Source organism: Manacus vitellinus, unplaced genomic scaffold (genome assembly GCF_001715985.3).
Source record: "Manacus vitellinus isolate BGI_N305 unplaced genomic scaffold, ASM171598v3 scaffold_18_pilon, whole genome shotgun sequence".
In the NCBI taxonomy this organism is placed as follows: Eukaryota; Metazoa; Chordata; class Aves; order Passeriformes; family Pipridae; genus Manacus; species Manacus vitellinus.
Window position 1 is genome coordinate 592,710 of NW_021939324.1, and position 23,468 is coordinate 616,177.

General features: G+C 38.0%; 1 protein-coding gene across 5 annotated transcripts in view; it reads left to right on the forward strand.

Moving 5' to 3' along the window:
- Window positions 1-23,468, forward strand: part of NIPBL (NIPBL cohesin loading factor) — a 163,928-nt gene that overhangs the window by 47,486 nt on the left and 92,974 nt on the right. The gene's annotated exons all lie outside the window — the stretch shown is intronic.

Here is a 23,468-nt window from a genome sequence, read left to right on the forward strand (position 1 = left end):
TTAGATTTTTAGTTTTTAGTTTAGGTTTTTTCCCCCTAAATCCACAGAAGAAACAAATTGTCATCTGCAATTCAAATGAAGTACTGAACCTTTTGTAGGTTAGGCATTTAAACCTCTATTCAGGTAAAGCTGAGTAAATTGCTTAGTGGGAAGAATCATAGCACTTTCAGGTACCTCTGAAGGAACTGAGTCTATTTTATTTTTAATTTCTCTTCCTGCAAAGTTACCTTTCAGTTGTAGAAAACATGTGAATAAAACCTCAAGTTGGTTGTATGAGCTTGCATTTTCCATTAGTCAGTGCACAGGTACAATGGGCCATGTACTCAAGTTTAAATGCTTCTTTAGAATATTATTTTATGGGTAAAGTATGTTTTCACCTTTTCATCAAAAATCTTTCTATACTGGAAGAAAGAGAATGTCTTGAACTCTGAACATCTACACTTGTTAGTGATTTAATTTATTCCAACTGTATTTGTTTAGCTTTGTAATTTAGTCCATTTAAATGCAAGGTTGAAAAACTTCTATTTGTTTGGGGAAGCATGATGTGATTTTCATGCATTTTTAACATGCATTGTAGAAATGCTGAATTTATTACTGCTCTCCTGTAGTGTTCACCACAGTCCCACAGCATCATGTCTTTTCCCAGCATACCCTAATCCGTGGTACAGCATAGCCTTTTGCCTTACATAGTCCTGCCAGACTGCTATCATCATTCACAATCCTCTCCCTATCCCTTATGGATATTTGGAAAATCCTTATCATACAGTACACAAGTAAATTTCTTACTTGAAGTTTATGATGCCTCAGTAGAGGTGAAAGACAGAGCGACATTCTTGTAGTTACCTTTAAAATGTTCAAGTGTACATTGACAGTGTATTTTGGTTTGACAGAGAAAAACATCATTCAGTCCTTGTAATTTGTCCAAGAAATTAAGGTGACGTGGGATTGAAGGGGGCCATCCAGGTCATCAAGTTTAGCTCCTGCAATAGCCATAAGGATATAATTGAAGTCTGCTTCAGAAGAAGCCACATAAAATTCACTGTGTACCATTTCAGTTTATCACTTAATTTCATTCTGACAGCATTACCATACAAACTTTTTCCTTTTTTTTTTCCTTTTTCTTTTTTCTTCTTTCCAAAGTTGAGGGGATATCAGTGGTAGGAATTCATCAAGAAGACATCTAACAGTTGTAAGAGATGAGTAGAGTATACAGAGAGTAGTAGTTTCTGTTACTGAAGGTGTCTGAGTCTTGTAGGATTTGATGCCTCTTTACCTTCTTCTAGTCAGTCTGTCCTCCTTCTTGCTATCCTGTGTGAAATAACACCTTGTGCAATACATGTACCATATGATAATTCCAGTGGGACTGGATACACAAAATTTCTTGTTGCAGGAAGTGATGATATTGTTCTTGCAAAGTGAGTAGTAAATTTCTCAAACAAATCGTACTTCAGTGTGAAGATTCAAAGGAAAAAATTGTAGCATAGCACTGGCTTGTGAGGAAGACACCAGAGAGAGCTTATTTCAAGTAAAACTCCAAGAGCCCCCAGCCAGCCAAACAAAGAAAATCCAGCCCCACCCTCGAACCACAACAACAACTCACCTTTTTTTGATGGGGAAGAGAGAAAACTTTTATTAATTAATGCTTTTGAAGCAAGATACTTTGTTTGAAAGATAAAGGAATTTTTTAATTGCTTGGAGGTATGCAGTGTGTGTTCATGATTTTATGCCTCTTGGAGGCATCTTCTAAAACATGAATGGTGAATTAGCAAGAACTGCTGCTTTTAAGACACTTTCAAAGTACCTTGATGCTTTCCAGAAAGCACAGCTGTACAAATTTTGCATTTTAAAACATTTTATAATTTAAAAAAACTTCAAGACCGTGTGTTGTGGTGTTAAGCAGGACACATCATAATGCTTTTCTGTCATTTCAGCAAAATTTTGAGAGGAAACAAATTGACCTCTTCGTGTTTTTTTTCTCCTGCTGAACTTTTGATTGAAAGAGTGGTAAAATGCATTATTAATTGACCTAAGTACTGTTTAGTGTGATGACTGTGCTGTATTTTCTCCATTGCAGACATATCCTGATACCTACTGAGGATGTTTTGGGAAGTGTAAAACTTAAGTCATATAACAGGGTGAATTATTTTTTTCAGTAAGAATTGATGTAAGAGAGAAGAGATATGTGGACTTGGGAATAGAATAGTACTCATTTTTCACTCTTTACCTCTTACTGAAGTGATTTATCTCATTTAGCTATCAGATCAAGTGATATCTATTCTGCTGTTTATGATGGCAATCTTAACACACCTGTTCAGAAGAAGGCAACAAGGATGCTAAGGGTAAATATATACCAAGTGTTCCATTTCAAAAATAAAGCAACTGAGATCTTCAGGAACAATGGCACATTCTCAAAAGGTGATGCCTCTGCTGATCATTCTCCTGCATCTCCATATCACACATATCTCACTCTCTATTTTACTGTGTTTCTTTCTGAAGTTCCTGCACATTTCTCCCTACCACTTGGTCCTCCCATTAACATCAATAGGAAAGATTCCTCACTGTCTGCCAAACTTGGCCATTTCAGCTGCGAAACAGAGAATAATTAATAGAACAAAACTGAGGGAATAACAATTGGGGATGCAAGTGTAGTGCATAAAGTGATGGATAACAGAGTATTCCTGTAGGGTTTGGAGTTTTTTGATTTTTTTTTTCAGTTGTTTAACTTACATTCCAGCTCTTCTCTGAAACAGAGCACTGTCCTTTCTACTTCTTACCTGCTGAATAGTGTTAGACAGCTATGAAAGGTCTTGTGCCTGGCGATTGGTAGATCCAGTAGTTACACCAAAACAGTTCTGTGGGCAATTAAGTCTGTACTGGCATTTTGTAATTCATGTGTATGCCATTGGTCAGCTGAAAGCAAAAACCTCCTATGGCAGCTGATGTTTCAAGAGAGACTAATTTTCAGAGGATACAATGTACTTTCTATTCTGAGGTTGGAATGTTTCAGTATGTATTTATCCTTCAAGTTTTAAAAATATATTATAATACATTGGTGTAGCCCAACAGTCTTTTAATAATGAATTTATGATCTGATGAATCTTAAAACTGAAGTATGTGAAAGAACACTAAACATTCCAGATTTAAATACACCTATATGACCTTTTCTTTTTTATATACTTTACTTCCGTAATGTGTAACATTTGCTTTCCTAACTGAGTAATTAAAGCAGCACTATTAGCTTTTAACCCTTTTTACTTTATCTTTAGTGACAAGACCTGAGGAAATGGCATAAAGCTGAGTCAGTGAAAGTTTAGGCTGGATATAAGGAAATGGTTCTTTGCCCAGAAGGATGGTTGGGCACTGGAACAGGCTCCCCAGGGCAGTGGCCACAGCACCAAAGCCTGTCTGAGTTCACAAAGTGTTTAACAACACTCTCAGGCACATGGTGTGATTGTTGGTGTGTCCTACACAGGGTCAGGAGTTGGACTCATTGATCCTTGTGGGTCCTTTTCAGTTTAGCATATTCTGTGACTCTGCTTGTTATGGAATAACCATATTGCAATTCCCCATTGCATTTCACTTTTTCTCCCAGTGGACACTGTATATACTAAATTTTTCCTCATGCTTATAATTTTATTTTGGCCTTTTTCTTTCTTTGGTTTTTAAAATTAGATTTCCTAATGGAAAACAGTATTTCAGATAAGGAGATGATATTAATGCATCATATGGTTTACGGGAAACTTTTGTGGACACATTTGTTATGAATTTGTATGTTTGTGGTGTTTTCTTGGTGGTCCTCATAAAGGTGCTTTTGCTGATGGATAATTTCTGTCAGTGAATTGATACAGAATATATAAAAAATTTGCTTTTAATAGAACATGTTGAACTGGTGCTTTTTTATAGCTAAATGTTTAAATGCAGATGAAGCAGTAATCAGAGAACAGATTACTTTCTGGTTGCCTGCTCTTTTCTTTTTTTTTTTTTTTTTAAGACAGTTTGCACCTCTCTTCCCTAGTTTGTGTTTTTTATACTTGTTAGAGGCAGACTGGGAATTTCTGCACTCTTGAGCAGTAGACTGTGAAAGAGGGAAGTTTTGTCAGAATTTTGCAATGAAGGATAGACCACTTCTCACTCACTTTAGCCCCCTCAATCATGGCTAGGCTTCGTGAATGAAGATTTGGGAAGGGCTCTACCCACTTTCATTACAAGAGCACTGGTGGCTAAAAAGGCCAATACGAGATAGACACGTCCAGTTGCAAAAGGCACAGCAGAAAGACTCCTTAGGTGGTAAATTCTGCAAGACACGATTCTTTCTGCATTGTCTTTTCTCCTCCAGAGTGATCCTGCATGTGTTCTCAAAGGCATCAGTAGCGTTGTAGATGGTGTGTCTCCAGGCCTCCCGATTGGAGGCCAGAGTAGACCAGTTATGGTGATCAATATGGCCAAGGCTGAGATGTTGTTTCGGGGAGTCCTTGTATCTCCTCTTCGGGGCTCCTCTCTTGCGGCAACCAGTGGCAAGTTCACCATAAAGCAAAATCTTAGGGAGGTGGTGATCCTTCATCCTGGAGACGTGCCCTGCCCAATGCAACTGTGTTCTCAGTAACATGACCTCAATACTTGTGACTGCTGCTTGTTCTAGAACAGATGTATTGGTCACAAAATCTGGATTTAGGATTGGTCACATATTTAGGATTGAGCGGAGACAACATTGATGGAAGCGTTCTAAGAGTCGCAGGTGGTGGCAGTAGATGAGCCATGATTCAGATCCATACAAGAGAGTAGACAGCACAATGGCTCTGTAAACACTGATCTTTGTGCTTTTCTTCAAGTGTTTATTCTGCCAAACTCTTTTGTGGAGTTTTCCGAAAGCTCTATACGCCTTTGCTAACCTGTTGTCTATCTCTCCGTCAGTCTTACCATCTGAGAAGATGAGGCTACCAAGGTAATTAAATTACTGGACTGATTTGAGCTCTGATTGGCCAATGGTGATATGGGGATGATGGGGGACTTCCTGAGGTGCTGGTTGGTAGAGAACTTCTGTCTTCTTTAAGCTGACTTCCAGCCCAAAGAGCTCAGCAGCATCTGCAAAGCAGGATGTTAAACGCTGCAGAGCTGCTTCTGTGTGGGCGACAAGGGCGGCGTCATCAGCATAAAGCAGCTCCCAGACAAGATGGTTTAAGGTCTTGGTGTGGGCCTTCAGTCGCCTTAGGTTGAAAAAGCTTCCATCAGTACAGTATTGAATGTAGATACCGTCCTGATCATCAAGGTCTGCTGTGGCCCTTCGGACCATCATGCTGAAAAAGACTGTGAATTGGGTTGGTGCGAGAACACAGCCTTGGTTCACACCACTGGTTATTAGAAAGGGCTCAGAAAGCACATCACCATATCTGACTTGACTGTGCTGATCCTCATGGAGTGAGATGATCATTTTGAGGAACTTGGGAGGACAACCTAAATGTTCCAAAATCTGCCACAGACCTTTTCTGCTCACAGTATCAAAAGCTTTGGTGAAATCGACAAAGGTTACATAGAGACCTTTGTTCTGTTCCCTGCACTTCTCTTGCAATTGTTTGAGAACAAATACCATGTCTGTGGTACTCCTGTTGGTTCTGAAACCACATTGGCTTTCAGGTAGGATTCCTTCTACAATAGCAAGTATTAATCTGTTCAAAAGTATTCTTGCCAGGATTTTACCAGCAATGGAGAGCAGAATAATACCTCAGTAATTTGAACAGTCTGATTTAACTCCTTTCTTCTTATACAAGGTGATGATGACTTGTGGTGGGGGGAAACAGTTTTCCCCCTGAAGTTATAAAGTGGTGACCCTTGAAGTTTTGACGTTTTACCCAATAAGTGCTTCTGCAAAATATAAACATATCACACTCAGAACGGAAGAGAAGGTAGTTGTAGTTTGGTGGTAGAAGTGGTAGCCATGTTCTGAGGCCACGAGGAAGGGGCTTGGAGCCCCTTGGGGCCTCTGGGGCCCCCCCAGCCCCGGCTGGGGGGGGGGCTGCAGGGAGTTGGAACAGCATAAGGCTGGGCTAAGTACTTGTAGCTGAAAGCTAAAGAAGTTTTCTCCACCATAAGTGAGTAGAGACAGAGCAGCAACAGCATCCAGAGATTGTGGCTAAGAGCCAGCAGAAGATAAGCAGCAGAAACAGCATGCAGCTGAGCAAGGAAGACACGGAGTTGTCCGAGAGAGCCGAGAGAGAGAGAAAGAGAGCAGCAGAGAGAGAGAGAGGAAGTTGGGGTAAGAACTGAAATAAAAACCCCAAACTCCTTTTGTGACCTTTCCCAAGTGGAAAGGATGGACTCCTACTGAATGGAAGTCCTAAAACTGCAGCAGCACTGCAGAGAGGAGCTAAAAAGCTCAGAGGAAGAATGTGGAGGGTGTGACCTTGGCCCCCCCCACTGCTTGAGACAGAGCACAGAGGGAACTTGAATCCCCTGAAGATACGGACCGTCACGAAGACCCCTGAGCTTCGTGATATGATGTGGGGATACCGCCCTTTGTCCTGGGAAACACAGCCTACAGAGGAAGACCCTTGTTTGAAGACGAGTGACCGAGGGGCTTGGATACCCCTCGTGTGTCCTGGCAGAGATCCGGCTGCTGCATGAGAAGAAGAGCGAAACAGATAGACCTGCTGCCCTAGAGACACTGCTGCTCTGAGAGTGAAAAGGATCTTTCCTTCTTCCCTCCTGGACTTTTATTTGGAGTGGAGAAGAGATTTGATCCATTGTAAATACTTATGTCATGGTAGAGATAGTTAAGATTGTATATAATGTACTGTAGTATTTATTTGTACAGTCATTGTAATATATATTCCCTTTCCCCCATTTTGAGTCTTGTGTGGTGTCTGGAAACCATCTCACGCTGGGTTGAGATGTGGGAGGGGGCTTGGACTAGAGAATTGGATTTTTGGGGCTCTCAAACCATGACATGACTGCATCATGAAGGTCTGATGGTAGTTTGCCTAGTTCCCAACAGCGCAACACAAACTCATGAAATTTAGCATGGAGTGCTTGGCCCCCATGTTTCCAGACTTCGGGTGGAATTCCATCAACCCCAGCTGCCTTGCCAGTTTTCACCTGCTGAATGGCCTTAAGAGTTTCTCCCATAGTAGGGGCAATATCCAATTCATACTTTAGCGGTTGTTGTGTGATGGACTGAATTGCTGAGCCTTGAACTACACGGCTAGTGCTGAAAAGAATCTGAAAGTGTTCAGACCATCGATTCAGAATGGAGGTTTTATCTGTGAGAAGCGTTTGACCATCTGTGCTGAGTAGAGGGCTTTGTACCTGGTATGTAGGCCCGTATGCTGTTTTCAGGGCCTCATAGAATCCTCTGTGATCACCCAAATCTGTGCATAACTGAGTTTTTTCAGCTAGATCGATCCACCACTTGTTCTGGATGTCACGGAGCTTCTGTTGGAGCTTGCTGCGTGCAAGACAAAAGGCTGCTTTTCTTACATGACAGGATGGCTGTGCAAGGTGTGCTTGGTGAGCAGTTCTCTTCTTCCTCAACAATTCCTGGATCTCTTGGTTGTTTAACCTCATAATCATTGGTATATAGAAATAATTTAAAGTTATTTTTATTATTTTTTTTACTGATCTCAGAGCTTATTCTGCTAGTTTTCTAGTTTTGAAAAGACATGCGCTATTAAATGATGTGGTTAAAGAGAGAGGAAATGGTGTGTGGCAGACTTTGATAATGCCTTTGAAGGTATTGCTGAGTTTCTGGTATGTGTCTATGCTAAACTCTGATCACTTACTCCTTTTTTCTTTATTTTTTTTCTGTGCCTTAATCAGCTTTTAGTTTATTTGACTCCCTCTGCTTGGGCATCAGTTTCTCTTGCAAAGTATCTTATAAGTTGTTCTAGAAACCATTTTAAATCAGTTGTATGTAGTTTTTGTATTCAGAAAAACTGTAGTCATACCTGTCAAGCTTAAATAATTGCAGGTAAAATGCCATGACTTGGAATCTTCATGACTGGTTTTAAAGTTTGGTTTCTGAGTATTGTAATTACGTGTTTGTTAGGTTTTATGTTTAATGGGCATTTAAACTACTTTTTCAAATACTGAAACTAGGACTTGGTATAACAATTATAAGGTCATTCACTGTTTTTTGAAAGAACTATGCAGTTTTGATCACTGTGTATCCCTTGAGAGATTATTCTTCGAAGTTTGAGTTTTTCAGTTTGTTCTTTGATCTTCAGTCTGTTTGAAATTGTCAGATGAATGCCACCAAATCCTTGCCATTAATCACACTGCTTGAAGCAGCTCCTGCATTTTTGGTAGACTCCTATATTTGTCATCAAAATGTGCTAAGAACTGGAAAACTGTCTTACAGTTTTTGTCAAGACTCTAATGATGGTGTGAAATTTGGTCAATTGCCATATGATAGGTCAATTCTTCTGTAGATGGAGATGTTTTTGGTTGTCTGATATTCTGGTACTTAGCAGTGCTGCTGTTGTCTAAAAGCCAAGTGTATTTGCCTTGGTCTTAACTGGTAAGACTGTCCTGCAGGAATCTGAGGCACAAGAGGCCAGCTGGGAAGTCTGAAGCAATGAAGACTTACCGTTTGTAAAGGAGGTTCATGCTAGGGAGCATTTCAGCAAACTGGATATGCACAAGCCCATGGGACCTGGTGAAATGCATCCATGGGTGCCGAGGGAGCTGGCCAGTGTCAGTGTGAGACCATTCTCAATAGTCTTTGAAAGGTCATGGTGGTCAGGGGAAGCAGAAGAAAATCCATTTAGGGGAAAATCTGTTTGACTTAATTGGCATATGAGGGGCTGTGAAGACTGCCATTGGAGTTACTCACAACCTGACAGGACACAGCCCTGAGCAGTCTGCTGTAGCTGACACTACTCTGTGCTGGGGTGTTGGACTAGATGGCCTCCTGAGGGTTCTTCCAATCTTAAACATTATAGGATTATATGATTTTTTTTTAAATACATAATTCCCTTAAGACAGGTAGGTGCCAGATATCTACTAAATAATTGTTTTATAACATTACTTCCTGACTTCAGTAACTTATCTTTCACATTTATTTTACTTTCAGGAAATGCAAAATCTCCTTGCCCCACATTTATTTCAGAAGTAGGAATTTATTGCCTAGATACTTTATCACCCTTTTACTTTTAAGGCTCTTGCACTAGCATATATAGGAAGTTTCATGGGATGTGATGCTTTTTAAAAGATAATTCCTTTCATGTGTGCTAATTTTACTTTATTAAAATATCTTTTTCACTCCTCTTGTTTTCCCTTGGAAGGTCATTAAGTATTCAGTAAGTTAATGGGGACAGCTTCGAAGTTCTGAGATGTGTTAGTAGAAATTGTGATGACAGCTTTCTGCCACAGAGGATAAACAGTGCTTTGAGCTTAAAGACCACATCTTACTGGTCTTACGTATGTGGTCTTCTTTATAAGGAATAAATATGATGACCAGAAATTGGATTTAGATTTATACCTGATTTCACTGTAATAGAAGATGCATTAATTCTAAAAGGAAAACACATAGCTGTAAAAGATGGTACCAGTAACCCAGAGGAAAGTTGCTAAGTGTTTGTCATGAACAGTGCTGAAAAAAACAGGATTGCTATTGAACTGTGGAAACTTAGTCTTGAGTGTTATCATAGAATGGTTTGGGTTGGAAGAAACCTTAAGGATCATGTAGTTCCAACTCCCCTGCCATGGGCAGAGACACCTTCTAATAGATGAGGTTGCTCCAGCCTGGCCTTGAACACTTCCAGAGATGGGGCATCCACAGCTTCTCTGGGCAACCCGTGCCAGTACCTCACCACCCTCACAGTAAAGAATTTCTTCCTGACATCTAATCTAAACCTACTCTCTCTCAGTTTAAGGCCATTCTCCCTTGTCCTGTCATCCCATGCCCTTGTAAAAAATCCCTCTCCAGCTTTCCTGTAGGCTCCCTTTAGGTCCTAGAAGGTGCTGTAAGGTCTTCCCAGAGCCTTCTCTTCTCCAGACTGAACAAACCCAACTCTCTCAACCTGTCTTTATAGAAGAGATGCCCCATCCCTCTGATCAGCTTTGTGGCTTCCTCTGGACTTGCTCTGGCAGGTCGATGTCCTTCCTGTGCTGAGGACCCCAGAGATGGAGGATACAGTGCTCCAGGTGTGGTCTCACCAGAGCAGAGCTCAGGGGCAGAATCCTCTCCCTCACCTGCTGCCCACCCTGCTTTGGGGGCAGCTCAGGACCTTTTCCTCAGGGCTACTCTCAATCCATTCTCTGCCCAGAATGAACCTGTGCTTGGGATTGCCCTGACACATGTGCAGGACCTTGCACTTGGCCTTGTTGAACTACATGAGATTTGCGTGAGTCCACCTCTCAAGTTATATTTTTTTGAGTTTAACATTTGAAAAAAGCCTGCTTTGTAAGTGGTTATAATCTAATTTTTGTGTTTACTGATTTAGTAAGCATAGTCATTCTTGATTTGGGAAAAAAGGATAATCTCGTCCTTAAATCCTTTTAAAAATAAAACTATGCTCTAGATTGCTACAGGGGGAATTATCACTTTAGAGACTGGTAGTGTGAATCTTTCCAGATCCCTCCAATTAGTTTCCAGGTAGAATTTATTCTTGTATGATGTATGATATATGATATTCACCTATCATGGTATGTGATATTCAGCTTTTCTTCAATATTAGAAAACCTTATAGCCCATTATGTATTAATAAGCAGTGAGGTCTTCTTACTAAATTTTACTCAAAAAAGTTAGACAAACATAATGGAAATTTTATGGCAGTGATTGACTGCTTACATCTTTCCAATATTGCCTGTCTCATATAATATCATGGATATTCAAATAGCACTTGTATTAGAGATTTTGCCTGGTTTACGAAGGCTAGATACCAAAATTGCCTTCTGAGCTGCGTACTTGGAATTAACTCAAGAGCTATGACAATTCCGGTCATTTTTACATCTAATTGTAAAATTTCTACTGAGGAGTGATTCTGAAGGACTTCCATTTTTCCATGAGGAACTGAGGTCTAATAAAGGCATTTCTAAGAGCCAACACCTTAAGTGTTGTTTTGGTTGGGTGGGTGGGTGGGTAGTTTTTTGTGTTAGCATGGAATGCAGTTTTCGGCATCATTCAAGCTTTGGATGGTGTACTGCCAAGTTTCGTGTGACTGCAATAAATTCATTGAGAGAAGGTACTCACTTGGAAAGTCATGCTACAAGACTGACTTAAATTGAGGGAAGTCAGATGGTCATAACATTAGCCATGTATTCTCTGTCACAGTTGCAAAGACTGTGACCATTACTTTGAAACCTATGAAAAAGTTTCAGGTGGATCAGATCAGAAGTAAAAGTTACTTAGGAGGAATTGGCCAAAATACTTCTGTTCCTTCAAGGCTTGGTAAGCAAACATTTTGCTTGTGAATCTATATGCTGAGTGTTAATAATGGTTAATTCAGTAGGCCAAAGGGATTCTATTTAGTGATCTAAGAGAAGGGTTACTGGAAAAGGAGAATGCTAAATTATAGCTACATTCTGATTAGGAAAATACAAAAGTTAAATCCTTGGATCCAGTGTTTCCTCTTCATCCTCTTCATCTGGTTTCAGAAAGTTTATTTAACCAAAGTTCTTCATATTTGTCAAAGCAAGACTAGGAAGCTTGTGACTCATACTAAATATTGGCACTTAAAGCTGGAAGCTGAATCTTTTCCAGTTCCGTGAGTCTGTGAATAGAACAGTGAAGACTTCGTTGCATCCACTAATCATGTAGGAAAAAAGGCATCTGTCATTATTGATATTTCTAATTTTGTTTAAAAAGACCCTTCAAGTCGGAGATGTTGAGACACCCATTTCTTTTTACAAGATGCCTTTAAAAAGCCTCTGGTGGTTTGTGTTGGGTTTGGTTTTTAATGTGTTATTCTCATTTACAGTAAAAAGGACTTTTTTTTTAATATGACTCTTTACTGTACATTTCAATTCTCTTCAGGCAAGTAACTTACTTTCTGCATTCCATCAAAGTAAGTAGAATTAAAAGCCACAAGTTAAAACTACAACATGGAATAGCTTTGGAAAACAACAGAGCTTTAGTGTAGACTTAATTCTTTGCATAATTTGATGCAGTTTCTGGATTACTGGTGCCCTTTCACCTTGTGGTGACCTTCTTAAGCTGTATGTACTCTTGGTATATGGTTCTGTGTTAATTGTAATTTACTCAGGTTAAAGATAAAGACTAATGTGGTGAACTTCAGGGAAAGTTTTTGCTTTGTTACTGCCACTGTCAAGATTAGAAATGTGATGTGCAACTTTCCTCGGGGCCTTTGTAATCTAAAAGTCTCACTACTTTTCTTTAAAATGAAAATGGTGAAAATTACTACTTTTAGAGGAAGAGTTAAAAATAGAGTATTGTGCAATTGTTGAAAGAATTAATTTTACCACTAAAATGTTGTTCAGTGGTTTGTTTTTTGTTTACACTTTGATTTTGTGAACAGGGAGCCTTAGATTTTGGGAAGTATGTTCTTCCTCAGTCTAATAAAATATGTTCTCAATGGTTGAATTGTCTTTGGGTTTATTTTGTTGTAGAGCAAATCAGGTAGTTCTGTGCAGCTATAATAAAGATTACAGCTAAGGAAAATAAAATATGTAGTCGGTTTGAGTACATTGATTTTTAAAACATTGGGGTTTTTTATCCTTCCCTCTCCACCCCTATTTTCTGGGCAACCTGATCTTGGTGTCCCTGCTTGAGTGGGGACTGGACAGGATAACCTCTAGAGGTCACTTCCCTCAAAATTCTTTGTTTTTTAGGGGGGAGAAAAATGGTGAGATTACTATTCCGGGATGTATGAATGCAGCAGTAGTCCGCTATTCCTTCCTTATCCCTCAAAGGCTAGGGGGTGGGGGAAAGACAGAACAGAAAATAAGTATGTTCAATGTCTTTGGTATTTGTTGTCATGGACTGTCTACCTCACTGGTACTAAAAGGCATTGTTCAGCTGCAGAATTGATGGCAGTTTTCAGTCCTGTCAAATTTAAAGTGACTTGTTTTCTGCTGGTTTTTGTGTTGCATTCTGAATAGGAGAGCTCTAGAGAAATATCTGCCTGGGCACACCATTTTTATGGAAGAATGGGATTAATACATAAATCATGTACATGAGATAAATGATAAAAAGTGGAGCAGGAGAAAGGCAGGTCAGGAAACAGTAAGTTTGTGTACTGTGGCTTCAGTCAGCTTAAAAGCTGTGTTTGTGAATGTTTTGGGAAGTGTATCTGTCTTCCTTTTTATGCATTTGTCTTTATGCTGTCCTCTGAGTAAGCAGAAGCCAAGTTCCATAACACGATTGGAATCCCAGTGGTAGTTACTGCTTGCATGTACCTAAACTTGTTTTTCCATCTTCTGCCCCAGTCCCTGTTGATGCTCATGCATGTATCCATGCCCACCGGTCTGAGCAACTGAACTGCTCTTTTCTAACTCAGTGACTCAGCCTCATCTTTGGGAATTGTGAAAGACAGCTGGTGAAACATGGACCTAAAGGATCTGAACAAAACCACACTAGAATATAAAGATATTAAATTAAAAAACATTAAATTTGGATGTGGGAGAAAGGTCAGCAAAGATAACTTGTTTGGTTGGTAATCGCATTAGCTTGATAGGCTATACAGTAAGGTCTTGGCCTTGTCTCCTCCAGCCTTGTGCTTTCTGCAGCTGTGGAAGGAGGAGGTAGCCATGACAGAAGGGTCGCTTTCTGTGTTTTTCAGAGGTCTGCAAATAAAGTGAAATTTTTTTAATGTTCCTTAGTGGAAAAGTCTCTCAGCATTTTAATTCATGGATTATGATCTTCTTTGCTGCTTAAAGTGAAAATAAAACCTAGTAGTGATCACCCACAATCTAATCTCTTTTTAGGACCTGCAGCGTATTTACTTGGTCTCCAGTGTTATGCCTTAGTTTTGACATTGTGCTCCCTGTAGATTGTCAATGGTTCCATATTGAAATGTCATAGTGAATCTTCTGTTTTCTTTTATGTGTTCTGTCCGCTTTTATTGTGATTGATAAGTTTGTACCAGAAGTTATGACAGAAATTTAGAATATGAAACTTAGAATTTTCCTTATTTCTTGGAAAAAGCTAGTTCATAGGTATATTATTTGTGTTCAGCTAAACTATTTCAAGGTGTGTGACTTTGTCCAAATAATAAGAAAAAGAAGAGATTGCTCAATGCTTTGAACAATGACATCACTTAAGGCTTTTAATGTAAATTAACAAGAGGAATTAATTTTAAGTGGTTTAGTTGAGCTACATTAAACATTTGAGTTTATATTCTCTTTCAGAATTAGTAGACTAAATTCAGTTGGTTTTATTTTACTGTAAAATGAAGTTGCATTGAGTGAACTCTGTTTAACTATGAAGAAAATTTCCAAACCAGTTTGGGTTAGTTAAGTTTGTCAAAGAAAAGAAATTCAGATGTACATTTTAGGGAATTTCTATACAGAAGAGGCTTTCTTGAAAGTATTATACTTCATTGTACTTTTCTTATACTGACAATCATGGTATTCCTATCCACATAAATATTTACATTTTGTTTTGCACCAGATTATTACATCTACAAGTATGTTTACACTCTTGACAGCTCATCTTTGTTTCTTTGTGTTGCTGCAGTACACAGGGGAGGTGAACTGAAAATGTTTAACATGGACAGGTGAAACATTAAAAATCCCCATGCTTTTTTTGTGCACGACCATCACAATTCCATCTAGTTGTTATTGATGGAATGTTTGTTTATGTTGTGACATTGATAATTTTGAAAACTTTTAAAGATGCAAAGTTTAATCTTGATTGAGCTCAACTAAGCCTGTGAGCAACTTTGCAAACTACTTGCTGCAGTTCCTGGATAGCTTTTGTTTAGATTTGTAACATTTGCAGGCTCTCAAGGGTGAGTTGTAGAAGTAGTAAGGTGAAAGAGACACTGCTTTAGTGTCTCTTTTTTTTTTTTTATAGTTCTCTTTATTTTTTTTTGGAATTGCATCTTTGCTTTCAGCACAGTTTGTGAGCTTAAGAGACTTCCATTGTGTTTGTGCTGCAGCCATAGGAGAACCAGCAACAGAAGTTCGGAATGACGTAAGACACTTTCCTGGGTAATATTGTGAATCCATCCCAGAACTACAAGGACCAAACTCCAATATAGGATTTTTCCCAATTATTGAGAGATACCAGATTGTTACTGTCTAGCCACATTTGCTCATGGTAAGCTGGTCAACATTTTAACTCAGTTCGTTAACAGTTATTCCAACACAATACCTCTAGATGTTGTGTGCTCTGTCTCTCAGGGTTTATTTATAACTTTGAAAGTGGGTGATTTTTTTTTTTCTCATCTGTAGTCTCCACTTGTTTTCTATGTGATGTCTTTGAGCTCACTGTGCTCCAGAAATTTAGTTGACTATAATGTTCATATGAAGAAAAACCTTTGGTGACCAGACTGTGTGGAATTGGGAAATGAATATCTTTGCTGACTAGTGAGCTCCACATTTTTAGCTTTACTGTGTTGGATGGAGTTTGTCAAAAACTTAATATAATCCTCAATTTTAGAACACAAACATTACCTAAAATCAGTTACCAAACATATGAAAATTTTAATCCCTTGAAGTCTCTTACACAATTATTGTGTTTATTAGGCACTAACACTGCACTTGGGTTTTTTAAGTTGCCTTTGCTCTCCTGTTCGGACTTTCCAAGGATTATGTTTTTGCAAGATGTTAGTAATCGTAATTAAAACATTAGATTGCCTTGATTGTTTTGGGTTTTTGTCTCTGAAATATTAGCATACTTTCCTTTGGAGTGTATATCTTATCTGTATGTTGCATAAACTGTGTAAGGTACCACTTGTAAAATGAACCAAATGGAACAAATTTTCAGTAGTGAATGCTATAAATTTACAAAAATAATTACATTACCAGTAATTGTGCAAATGTGTACAGTTGGACAGTACAACTGAAACTCTTTGTGTTTCTGCATGCACTCACTAAAAACAATGAATTATTTAATAATTTTCTACTGATTGATCATTAGATACCTCTTAATCAGTAAGTCCCTCAGTCAAATAATTTTGGAAAACACCAACTATTTTCAGTTATAATTTACACTGACTGGAAGTCTCAAGGTAGTTTAGTTTGTAAAAATGGTTTGTTGATAGAGGAGATTTTTGTGTTTTCATTGAGGAAGAGGCTGCAGCATGTGCAGCCTCCTCCTCACAGCAGCTGTGTGGGAGTGGATTTAGTATGAGATGGGGAAACTGGATGTGTTACAGAGGACTGGCTTAGAGTCTTTGGAGGGTAGAATTGCATCATTGTGGTGATGGAATGAGGAGAAGTAATAGACCAGTCCAGAAGAAAAGCAATTCTATACAATATCTCTCTTATATGCAAGGCGCTTTAGTTGAAAAACAGGCAACAAGATGAGTATTAGGACAGAGGAAAAACTTAGCACAGGTCAGTATTAATTCCAATAATAAAAAGGCAGTGATGTGCATTTGAAGTGTAATACAGTAAACCTGCTTATGTAGAATTTTACATTGGTGTTTATTGTGGATCTCTAAAGAAATGTTATACTTGTGCATCTGTTTTCTTAGTCTGTATTGAAGAAGTCTGGAGAGATTCTAATCGATTTTCTAAGTCCACAAAGAGCCAAGATTATGTATCAGGAAGACTTGTGTAAAGACCTGATGCCTCAACAGGTTTATTTCTTCCCAGTTTTGTTTTATAAAGGTTATGAATCATCTGAGAGAGTTCAAGGGCAGAAATGCCAAATTAAAAATTGGAAGAGACTTCTGTATTAAGTAGGTTTTGGTCCAGTGTTTAGTCACTAGGCTTTTAGTCTGGCAAAGTACCAACCTAAGTAAGGAACAAAAAGTCTTTAGGGAATTTCTATACAGAAGAGGTTTTCTTGAAAATAATATGCTTCATTGTACTTGTTTTATACTGACTGGGTCATGGTATTCCTATCCACATAAATATTTACATTTTGTTTTGCACCATGTTATTACATCTACAAGTAAATGTCGGTATACAACTGTTTTTAGAAAAGGGCAACACTACTAACAACTGACATGAAACATTCAAGGAAGTTGCTAAAGACGATTTGCTACTTCCCCTCTAACACCTGTCACAACTATTTTGTTAACAAAGATGGGTACTGCAACCTAAAATGTTCTCCATTTGACAGAGTTGACTTAATGAATTCTTATTTGCTTTTGCTCTTTTATACATCCACTACCTATTTTATTTCCATAAAATGAACTGTATCTAATATCAGCCATTGCATGTGTCCCTGAGCAAGCAAAAGGGTGTTTGCTCACTAAAAAAAGCTGTACTTTCTTTGTTGGAGTAAAAGTTGCATGTGGAATATGTAGTGCAGGTGGGAAATAAATGTATGAGCTACTGAAGTTGCTTGGTGTTTTCCCTTTATGTTTGAGTTTCTCAGTGTAGTTATCCTGGCGGTATCATAGGTGGTATCAGGCCACTGCACTTGGACTTCATGAGATTTGCACAGACCCACCTCTGAAGCCTGTCCAGGTCCCTGTGGATGGTATCCCTGCCCTCCATTGTGGTGACAGCAACACACAGCACGATATTGTCAGCAAACTTGCTGTGGGTGCAGTCAATCCCACTGTCCCACAGATTAGGGAAGCTGCATATTACCTGTAGGTATCTGCTCTCTCTTCCCCCAGGAGGAGTTATTACAGGTGCAGAGCACAACTGATGCTTACCCTGGTAGAAATTGTGTGCTCCTGCATGAGGGGGTGTCTTTCCTTGAATCCATAGACCTCTCATGCTGTCTGTGCTTCCACTGCTTGTACTGGGATCTCTCTTGTCATTTGCTGTGGTGTCACTGCCACTGGTATCACATGGGCAGCAGAGACATCAGTGTCATTGTTATCAAATTAATACAGCAGAGACCAAAGGAATGTGACAGTAGTCACAGATTAAGAAGATGGTTGCTCTAACTATTTTTTCTTAAAGATTGCTTTATATTCAGAAGCAACTTTAAATTGTACAGTAATGCAGAAAGAATCGTACCTTGCAGAATATACCACCTAAGGAGTCTTTCTGCTGTGCCTTTTGCAACTGGACTTGTCTATCTTGTATTGGCCTCTTTAGCCACCAGCGTGCTTGCAGCAAATGTGGGTTGAGCCCTTGCCAAATCTTCATTCGTGAAGCCTAGCCATGATACAGTACTTTTCACAAAGATTTCTTATTTTACAGTGGTTGTGGTTTGTAGTGAGTTGAGCACCTACTCTTGGAATAGTTGTGGGAAAACGCATTATGCTAATGCTGGTTTAGAAGTTGTACTCGGTAATTCTTATCTCCAACTTTTTAATTTTTCACTTGTTTTGTCAGCATCACTGATTCTGCTGCCTGATCACTTTATGAACCAAACATACGGATTTCACTAGTACACAACTCCCCTGCCCTCACTGCCCTCCTTTCTCTTTACCTCCCCCAGCATGCTGAAACCCCCCCCTTTGGTTGTTCAAGTTAGATAAATACCAGGTAACTTCATATTTTCTTGAGTTACTGTTTTAACTGTAGGCAGCTGCATCAGGCTGATTAATTACTGTGCATTCCAATACTGACTTTTTCTGAGATTAAATTAATGTTAAATGCATTATATTGTGAATGTGTGTGCTTGCCCTCCAGATACTTCCGTATTAGACTATGTTTTGGCAGCTATATCTCCTTCTTTAGTATGTTTTTGAAGTATTTTTAAAAGCGTTTAGTTCTGTCATTGTATAAAGCTGTAGCTCTAGAATGAAAACCAGAAATCTGCCCTCTTGTGGGTAGATCCCTGTGATGTAGCTCGGTCACAGTATCTTATTTAAGTGAGAACTAGAGGATGTTAGTTCATTCTCTATGTGATTCTCATTCTTTAGGCAATTTTTTAAGAGATAGTTTTTGGACTGATAGCTAGCATAGATTCATGTAGTAACTAAAGAAAAGTAGTTTATTACAAAATGTGGAAGTTTAAAACTGGGTATGAGACAGATTCTTAACTTTGTAGTTGCACATTTGCTGATTTAAAAGAAAACATCGACTGCTCATCTAAATTATAAATTAGCTAATACATAAATTTACTGGTTTACTTTGAATGTGCAGCTGAAGAAACCAACTTGTGGTTACATCTATATGATGTTACTCAACATATAAGAAACTGAAACCACTCTTTAAAGTATTTTTCTGCTAAATAAAGATTTCATAATCAAAACTAAATAAAACATAACTGTATTCAAAGTATTCTATTTTATAGAATGCATTTAAAAAGAAAAACATAGATATCTAATATCATCGCCTTTCTTTAAAATTTAATTTTAATCCACCTAACTTTGTCTGTAATTTTCTTCTTGGAAAATATCAGATCAATCATATATGTTATTGTTTTAAATCAAAAAACATAATAAGTTAAAGAATACCCTGGAGTATGAGGAATGAAACATTTAAGTATATATGGGAAGCTTCTGAAATATGAGATTGGTTCCTTCTCTTTGCATTACTACTGAACCTTTGTATTAATGATATAAACAGATTTTTCCCTTTATTTCTACTGTTCTCATGCATGCACATTGGAAAACTGGGGTAGAACTATTACTTTTGTTAAGGAGACAAGACAGTTTTTAAACCAAGAGGAATGTTTCATAAATGCAGAGCTTGTACCCTCATGATAACCCGTGGTCAGAGTCCTCTCATTGTTTTGTTGATAGTCAGATGCTGCAATATCTGAAAAAATACAATTGCAGTTTGTTTCTTTTATTATTTTATTTTTATAGGGTAATTTTTTTTGTTTGCTTGAATTGGTTTATTTTCCTTCCTCTGCTTGTAGTCTCTCTTCGCTGGATGTTCACTGCCTCTTTACTTAAATTGTTTACAATTTTCATCCTCTCTTCCTCTTTTAATTTTACCAGTGTCCCTTCTCTCTGCAGATTTGTTGTTGTTGTTGTTGTTGTTATTAGTTTTCTACTCTGGCATTAATTCAGTACTGTGGTAAAAAATGCAGAATATGTGTAGGGATAAGCTGTAGAGAGGATCCACATGACAGAGCCCTAACCTTTTGCCTCTGAAGGCAGTCAGTGTTTTCCATACTATGGACTGTTTAATTTCTACTTTAAAAACAACCAAAAAACCCCAAAACATACTACCAAAACTGAACAACCCGCAACATTTGAGATTTAACATTTTGATAGGAATTTTCTTTGGAACGTTAATTTGCAGTAAAGGAAAAAGTAGATAACTGGAAAAAAGGAAGAAGATAACATACAGAAGTAGTGCTTATTATCCATAGCATAAACTTTTTTGGTATAACTCTCATGGTTATCTTGGTTTGGTTTTGCTCTATTATTGTGTATTATGATGATAACTTTTTCTTGTATTATTCTCAAGATGTGCTGCCATTTCACTGTTTTCCTTTCACTAGGGGGTTCTTTGTATCACTTCCTTTGAACAGTGTAGTTCCTTCCTCCCTGAAATGTCTTATATGGTATCTGTTCTTTCTTATAAAGAAGCAGGAGTGTAAATACATATATACTGAATATACAAGACCTCATATGCTTTGCTCCTACTCTGAACTGCTACACTACGGTCTGATGCATTGCTTAGAAGCTTTCCAGTGCAGTTCTTTGACTTCCTTAATTCAGCTGATATAATTAACAGCTTCATTTTTTCAGTGTAAGGACAAAAATATTATACAATTGGTAACAGTTACATTTGGGGAATGGGGGGTGGGGAACCCAACAAAACTTATGTCTGTCATGCTAACAAGTGTTGCATGCTGTTCTGATGTTTTATATGAAACAATTTATGTCGTTTTGACCTGTCAATTTTTTTCCCCCTAAATGCTTGAGATTTTAAAGTCCTTAAATGAATGAGTTTATTGCTCAGTGGCATCAAATTTGAGTTCTAGTTTTCACTGGATCTCAGTCTCTAATTCTGGAATTGAATCCCACCTTGTTTGCCAGTCTAGAACAGATGCAATTTTGCCCTCAGTACAACAGGTGTAGTATTTGGACCCAGATATTACTGTGTGGTTTCTTCATATTGTGTTTGTTTTTATAAACTAATCTCATCATTTAATCCCATCAGTCTCACTTTCTTTCTTGTTTGCTCTCCTCTGTTTACTCACTTCATCATGCTTACAAAAACTTCAGAAAGTCAGAGATAGACTTCTTGAATTGCTGTGCTTAGTTCCCAGCTGGTGCAGTTAACCACATTCTGTCCCTTCTGTAACATCTGTGTGGTCAATCTTTGAAGTAATGGTGTTGCATATCTCTAATACTCCTAATGAAAGGCAGTTCCAGAAGGTGGCAGCTCTGATGGTGAGAAGCTCTGCTCTGATTTTCTTCTTGCTTGCATTCACGTGCCCATTTATTGTTGTGTTAGAATTGTTCCATGGCATTCTTCCTTTGTAACCTTCTAGAGAGAGCAGCCACATTCCCTCTTGACCTTTGTTTTGTTAGCTAAACACACCAACCTCTTTTACTCTCCTCTTACAAAGAAAGTTTACTTTTCCCCTGACCATTGTAGCTCATTGCACTTTTGCTCCACTCTCAGGTCTGGATCTTGCCAGTTCAGGTTTCTTATCGTGTGTCTGTGGAGAAGGTGTCTAATTTAAGCATCTGATTTTGGAGGAATTTTTCCTGTTAAACTTATTTATTATGGCAGTAAGAACTGGGAAAGAACTTGAATTAGGAGTGACAGCTTCAGTGTTAGCATCTTTCCCAAATAATAAGAAAAGGAAGGTGAACAGACATTTTTTTTCTTGTTTTTCATTGTTTCTGTGCTACAGACAAATTTCCGATAACAGTGACTGGTGATGTGGCCTTAGCTTTAATGCACTTTCAGTCAGGAGAGATCATCAGACATGATATTTTTATGACAAATATAAATTATGTGTGAAAGGTGTTCTTTAGTTTCTAGCCTTTCATTGAAAACTCAGATTCTTAAAGTGTTAGCTCCCATGGCTTTGCTGTTGCAGACTCATTGTGGGACTCTTTTGGAGTATGGTTTTTTTTCTCTCTTAAGAACTGCTTATTTATGGAACTAGGAAACCACTGAAATTCTGTGTATATTTCTATTCATTCTGGGTAAAATACCCTTGAGTATCGAGTAGTACTTGAAACTGCTCTGAGTATTTGAGAGATGTTTTCTCCTGGATTAAAAAAAACCTGAACAGAGCAACCCACATAGGATATCTATCATAGCAGTTTCCTTATTTACTAGATCACTGTATCTGTATTGTAGTATATTTTTAACTTTAAAAAAATGTAATTTATTTGAGACTGAGACTGTGGCAGATGAGCAAAGGAAGTCAACTCATCGTCAGTTCTATTTAACCTCAGTGTTGCTATTTTTTTCAAAATTCTGTGTTAATAGGGACACTTTGAAAGGTTAATTTCAGTGGTTTGTGAAAAATTTGAGCAGGAAAAAGACATAACATTTTGTTTCCTTGTCTTGGAGTCTATATGTGTTTATAAGCAGTGGTGTCCTATATATTGACATTAGTGTGGCATAAGAAAGAATGAGATAAAAAATACTAAGAACACGACAGGAATCTCTTGGTTTCCAAGTATTTTATATGGAATTCTCAAAAATGTAGGCTTGTAAAGTAAGCCTAGGTAAATCATGATTTCAGCATCTTCAGGAGATAAGAGAAATACATAAGAACCCCTTTTACTATTTCCAAAACTGTTAATACGGATACCTGTCTACAGTAGGTAACCACATATATATGAAATCCCTTTATGTCTTCAGAAAAACTGTGTTCATTTCATTATATAATAGGAGATTGTAATGTGTGATATTTGTAAGTTTTAGATGTTTGGTACTTGCAGTTTTGGGTTTTTTATTGGTGTGGACTTCCTTACAGCTGGGATCTTTGTAGTTAGTGAAAATCAAGTGAACAAATTCTTTTTTCTGCAGTTGAATATAAAATGTGCTGTTTTACAGGAAATAAAGGAGCTATTTTAGTGGTGGCTAAACTTTTTTTTTTTCCCCAGAGGGGTCTATAGAATTTCTGGTAGTAGTTTGACCAGACAGACTTATATATTAAAGAGATATTTTCAGATCAATTTTGAAATAGCTGCTACTTCTATAATGTACCAAGATTTTGTATTTGTCTGTTTGTTTGCATTTGATTTTTGCATTTGTAAATTACTTCTTTTTTCTTGGTTGTCTCTTTATGAAAGTACCACCTTCTGCAAAACTGTGAAGTGAATGTAACAACTAATTACTTAAACTGGTTATGCATTAAGTTCTATCCATTGCGGTGTGAATTAACAGAAGTTTTGAGCTGGTATAACCTGAGCAAATTCTTTTTTTTTTTTTTTTATTTGCCTTATCCTGCATCTTTTTTTGGTGAAGGGCTCTGCTTCTGAGACCAGCTTGCCTTTTGGTTGCTAAATGCCACTTGTTATTTAAAATCTACACTCCTCTACCCACTCTGGAAATAATTTAAT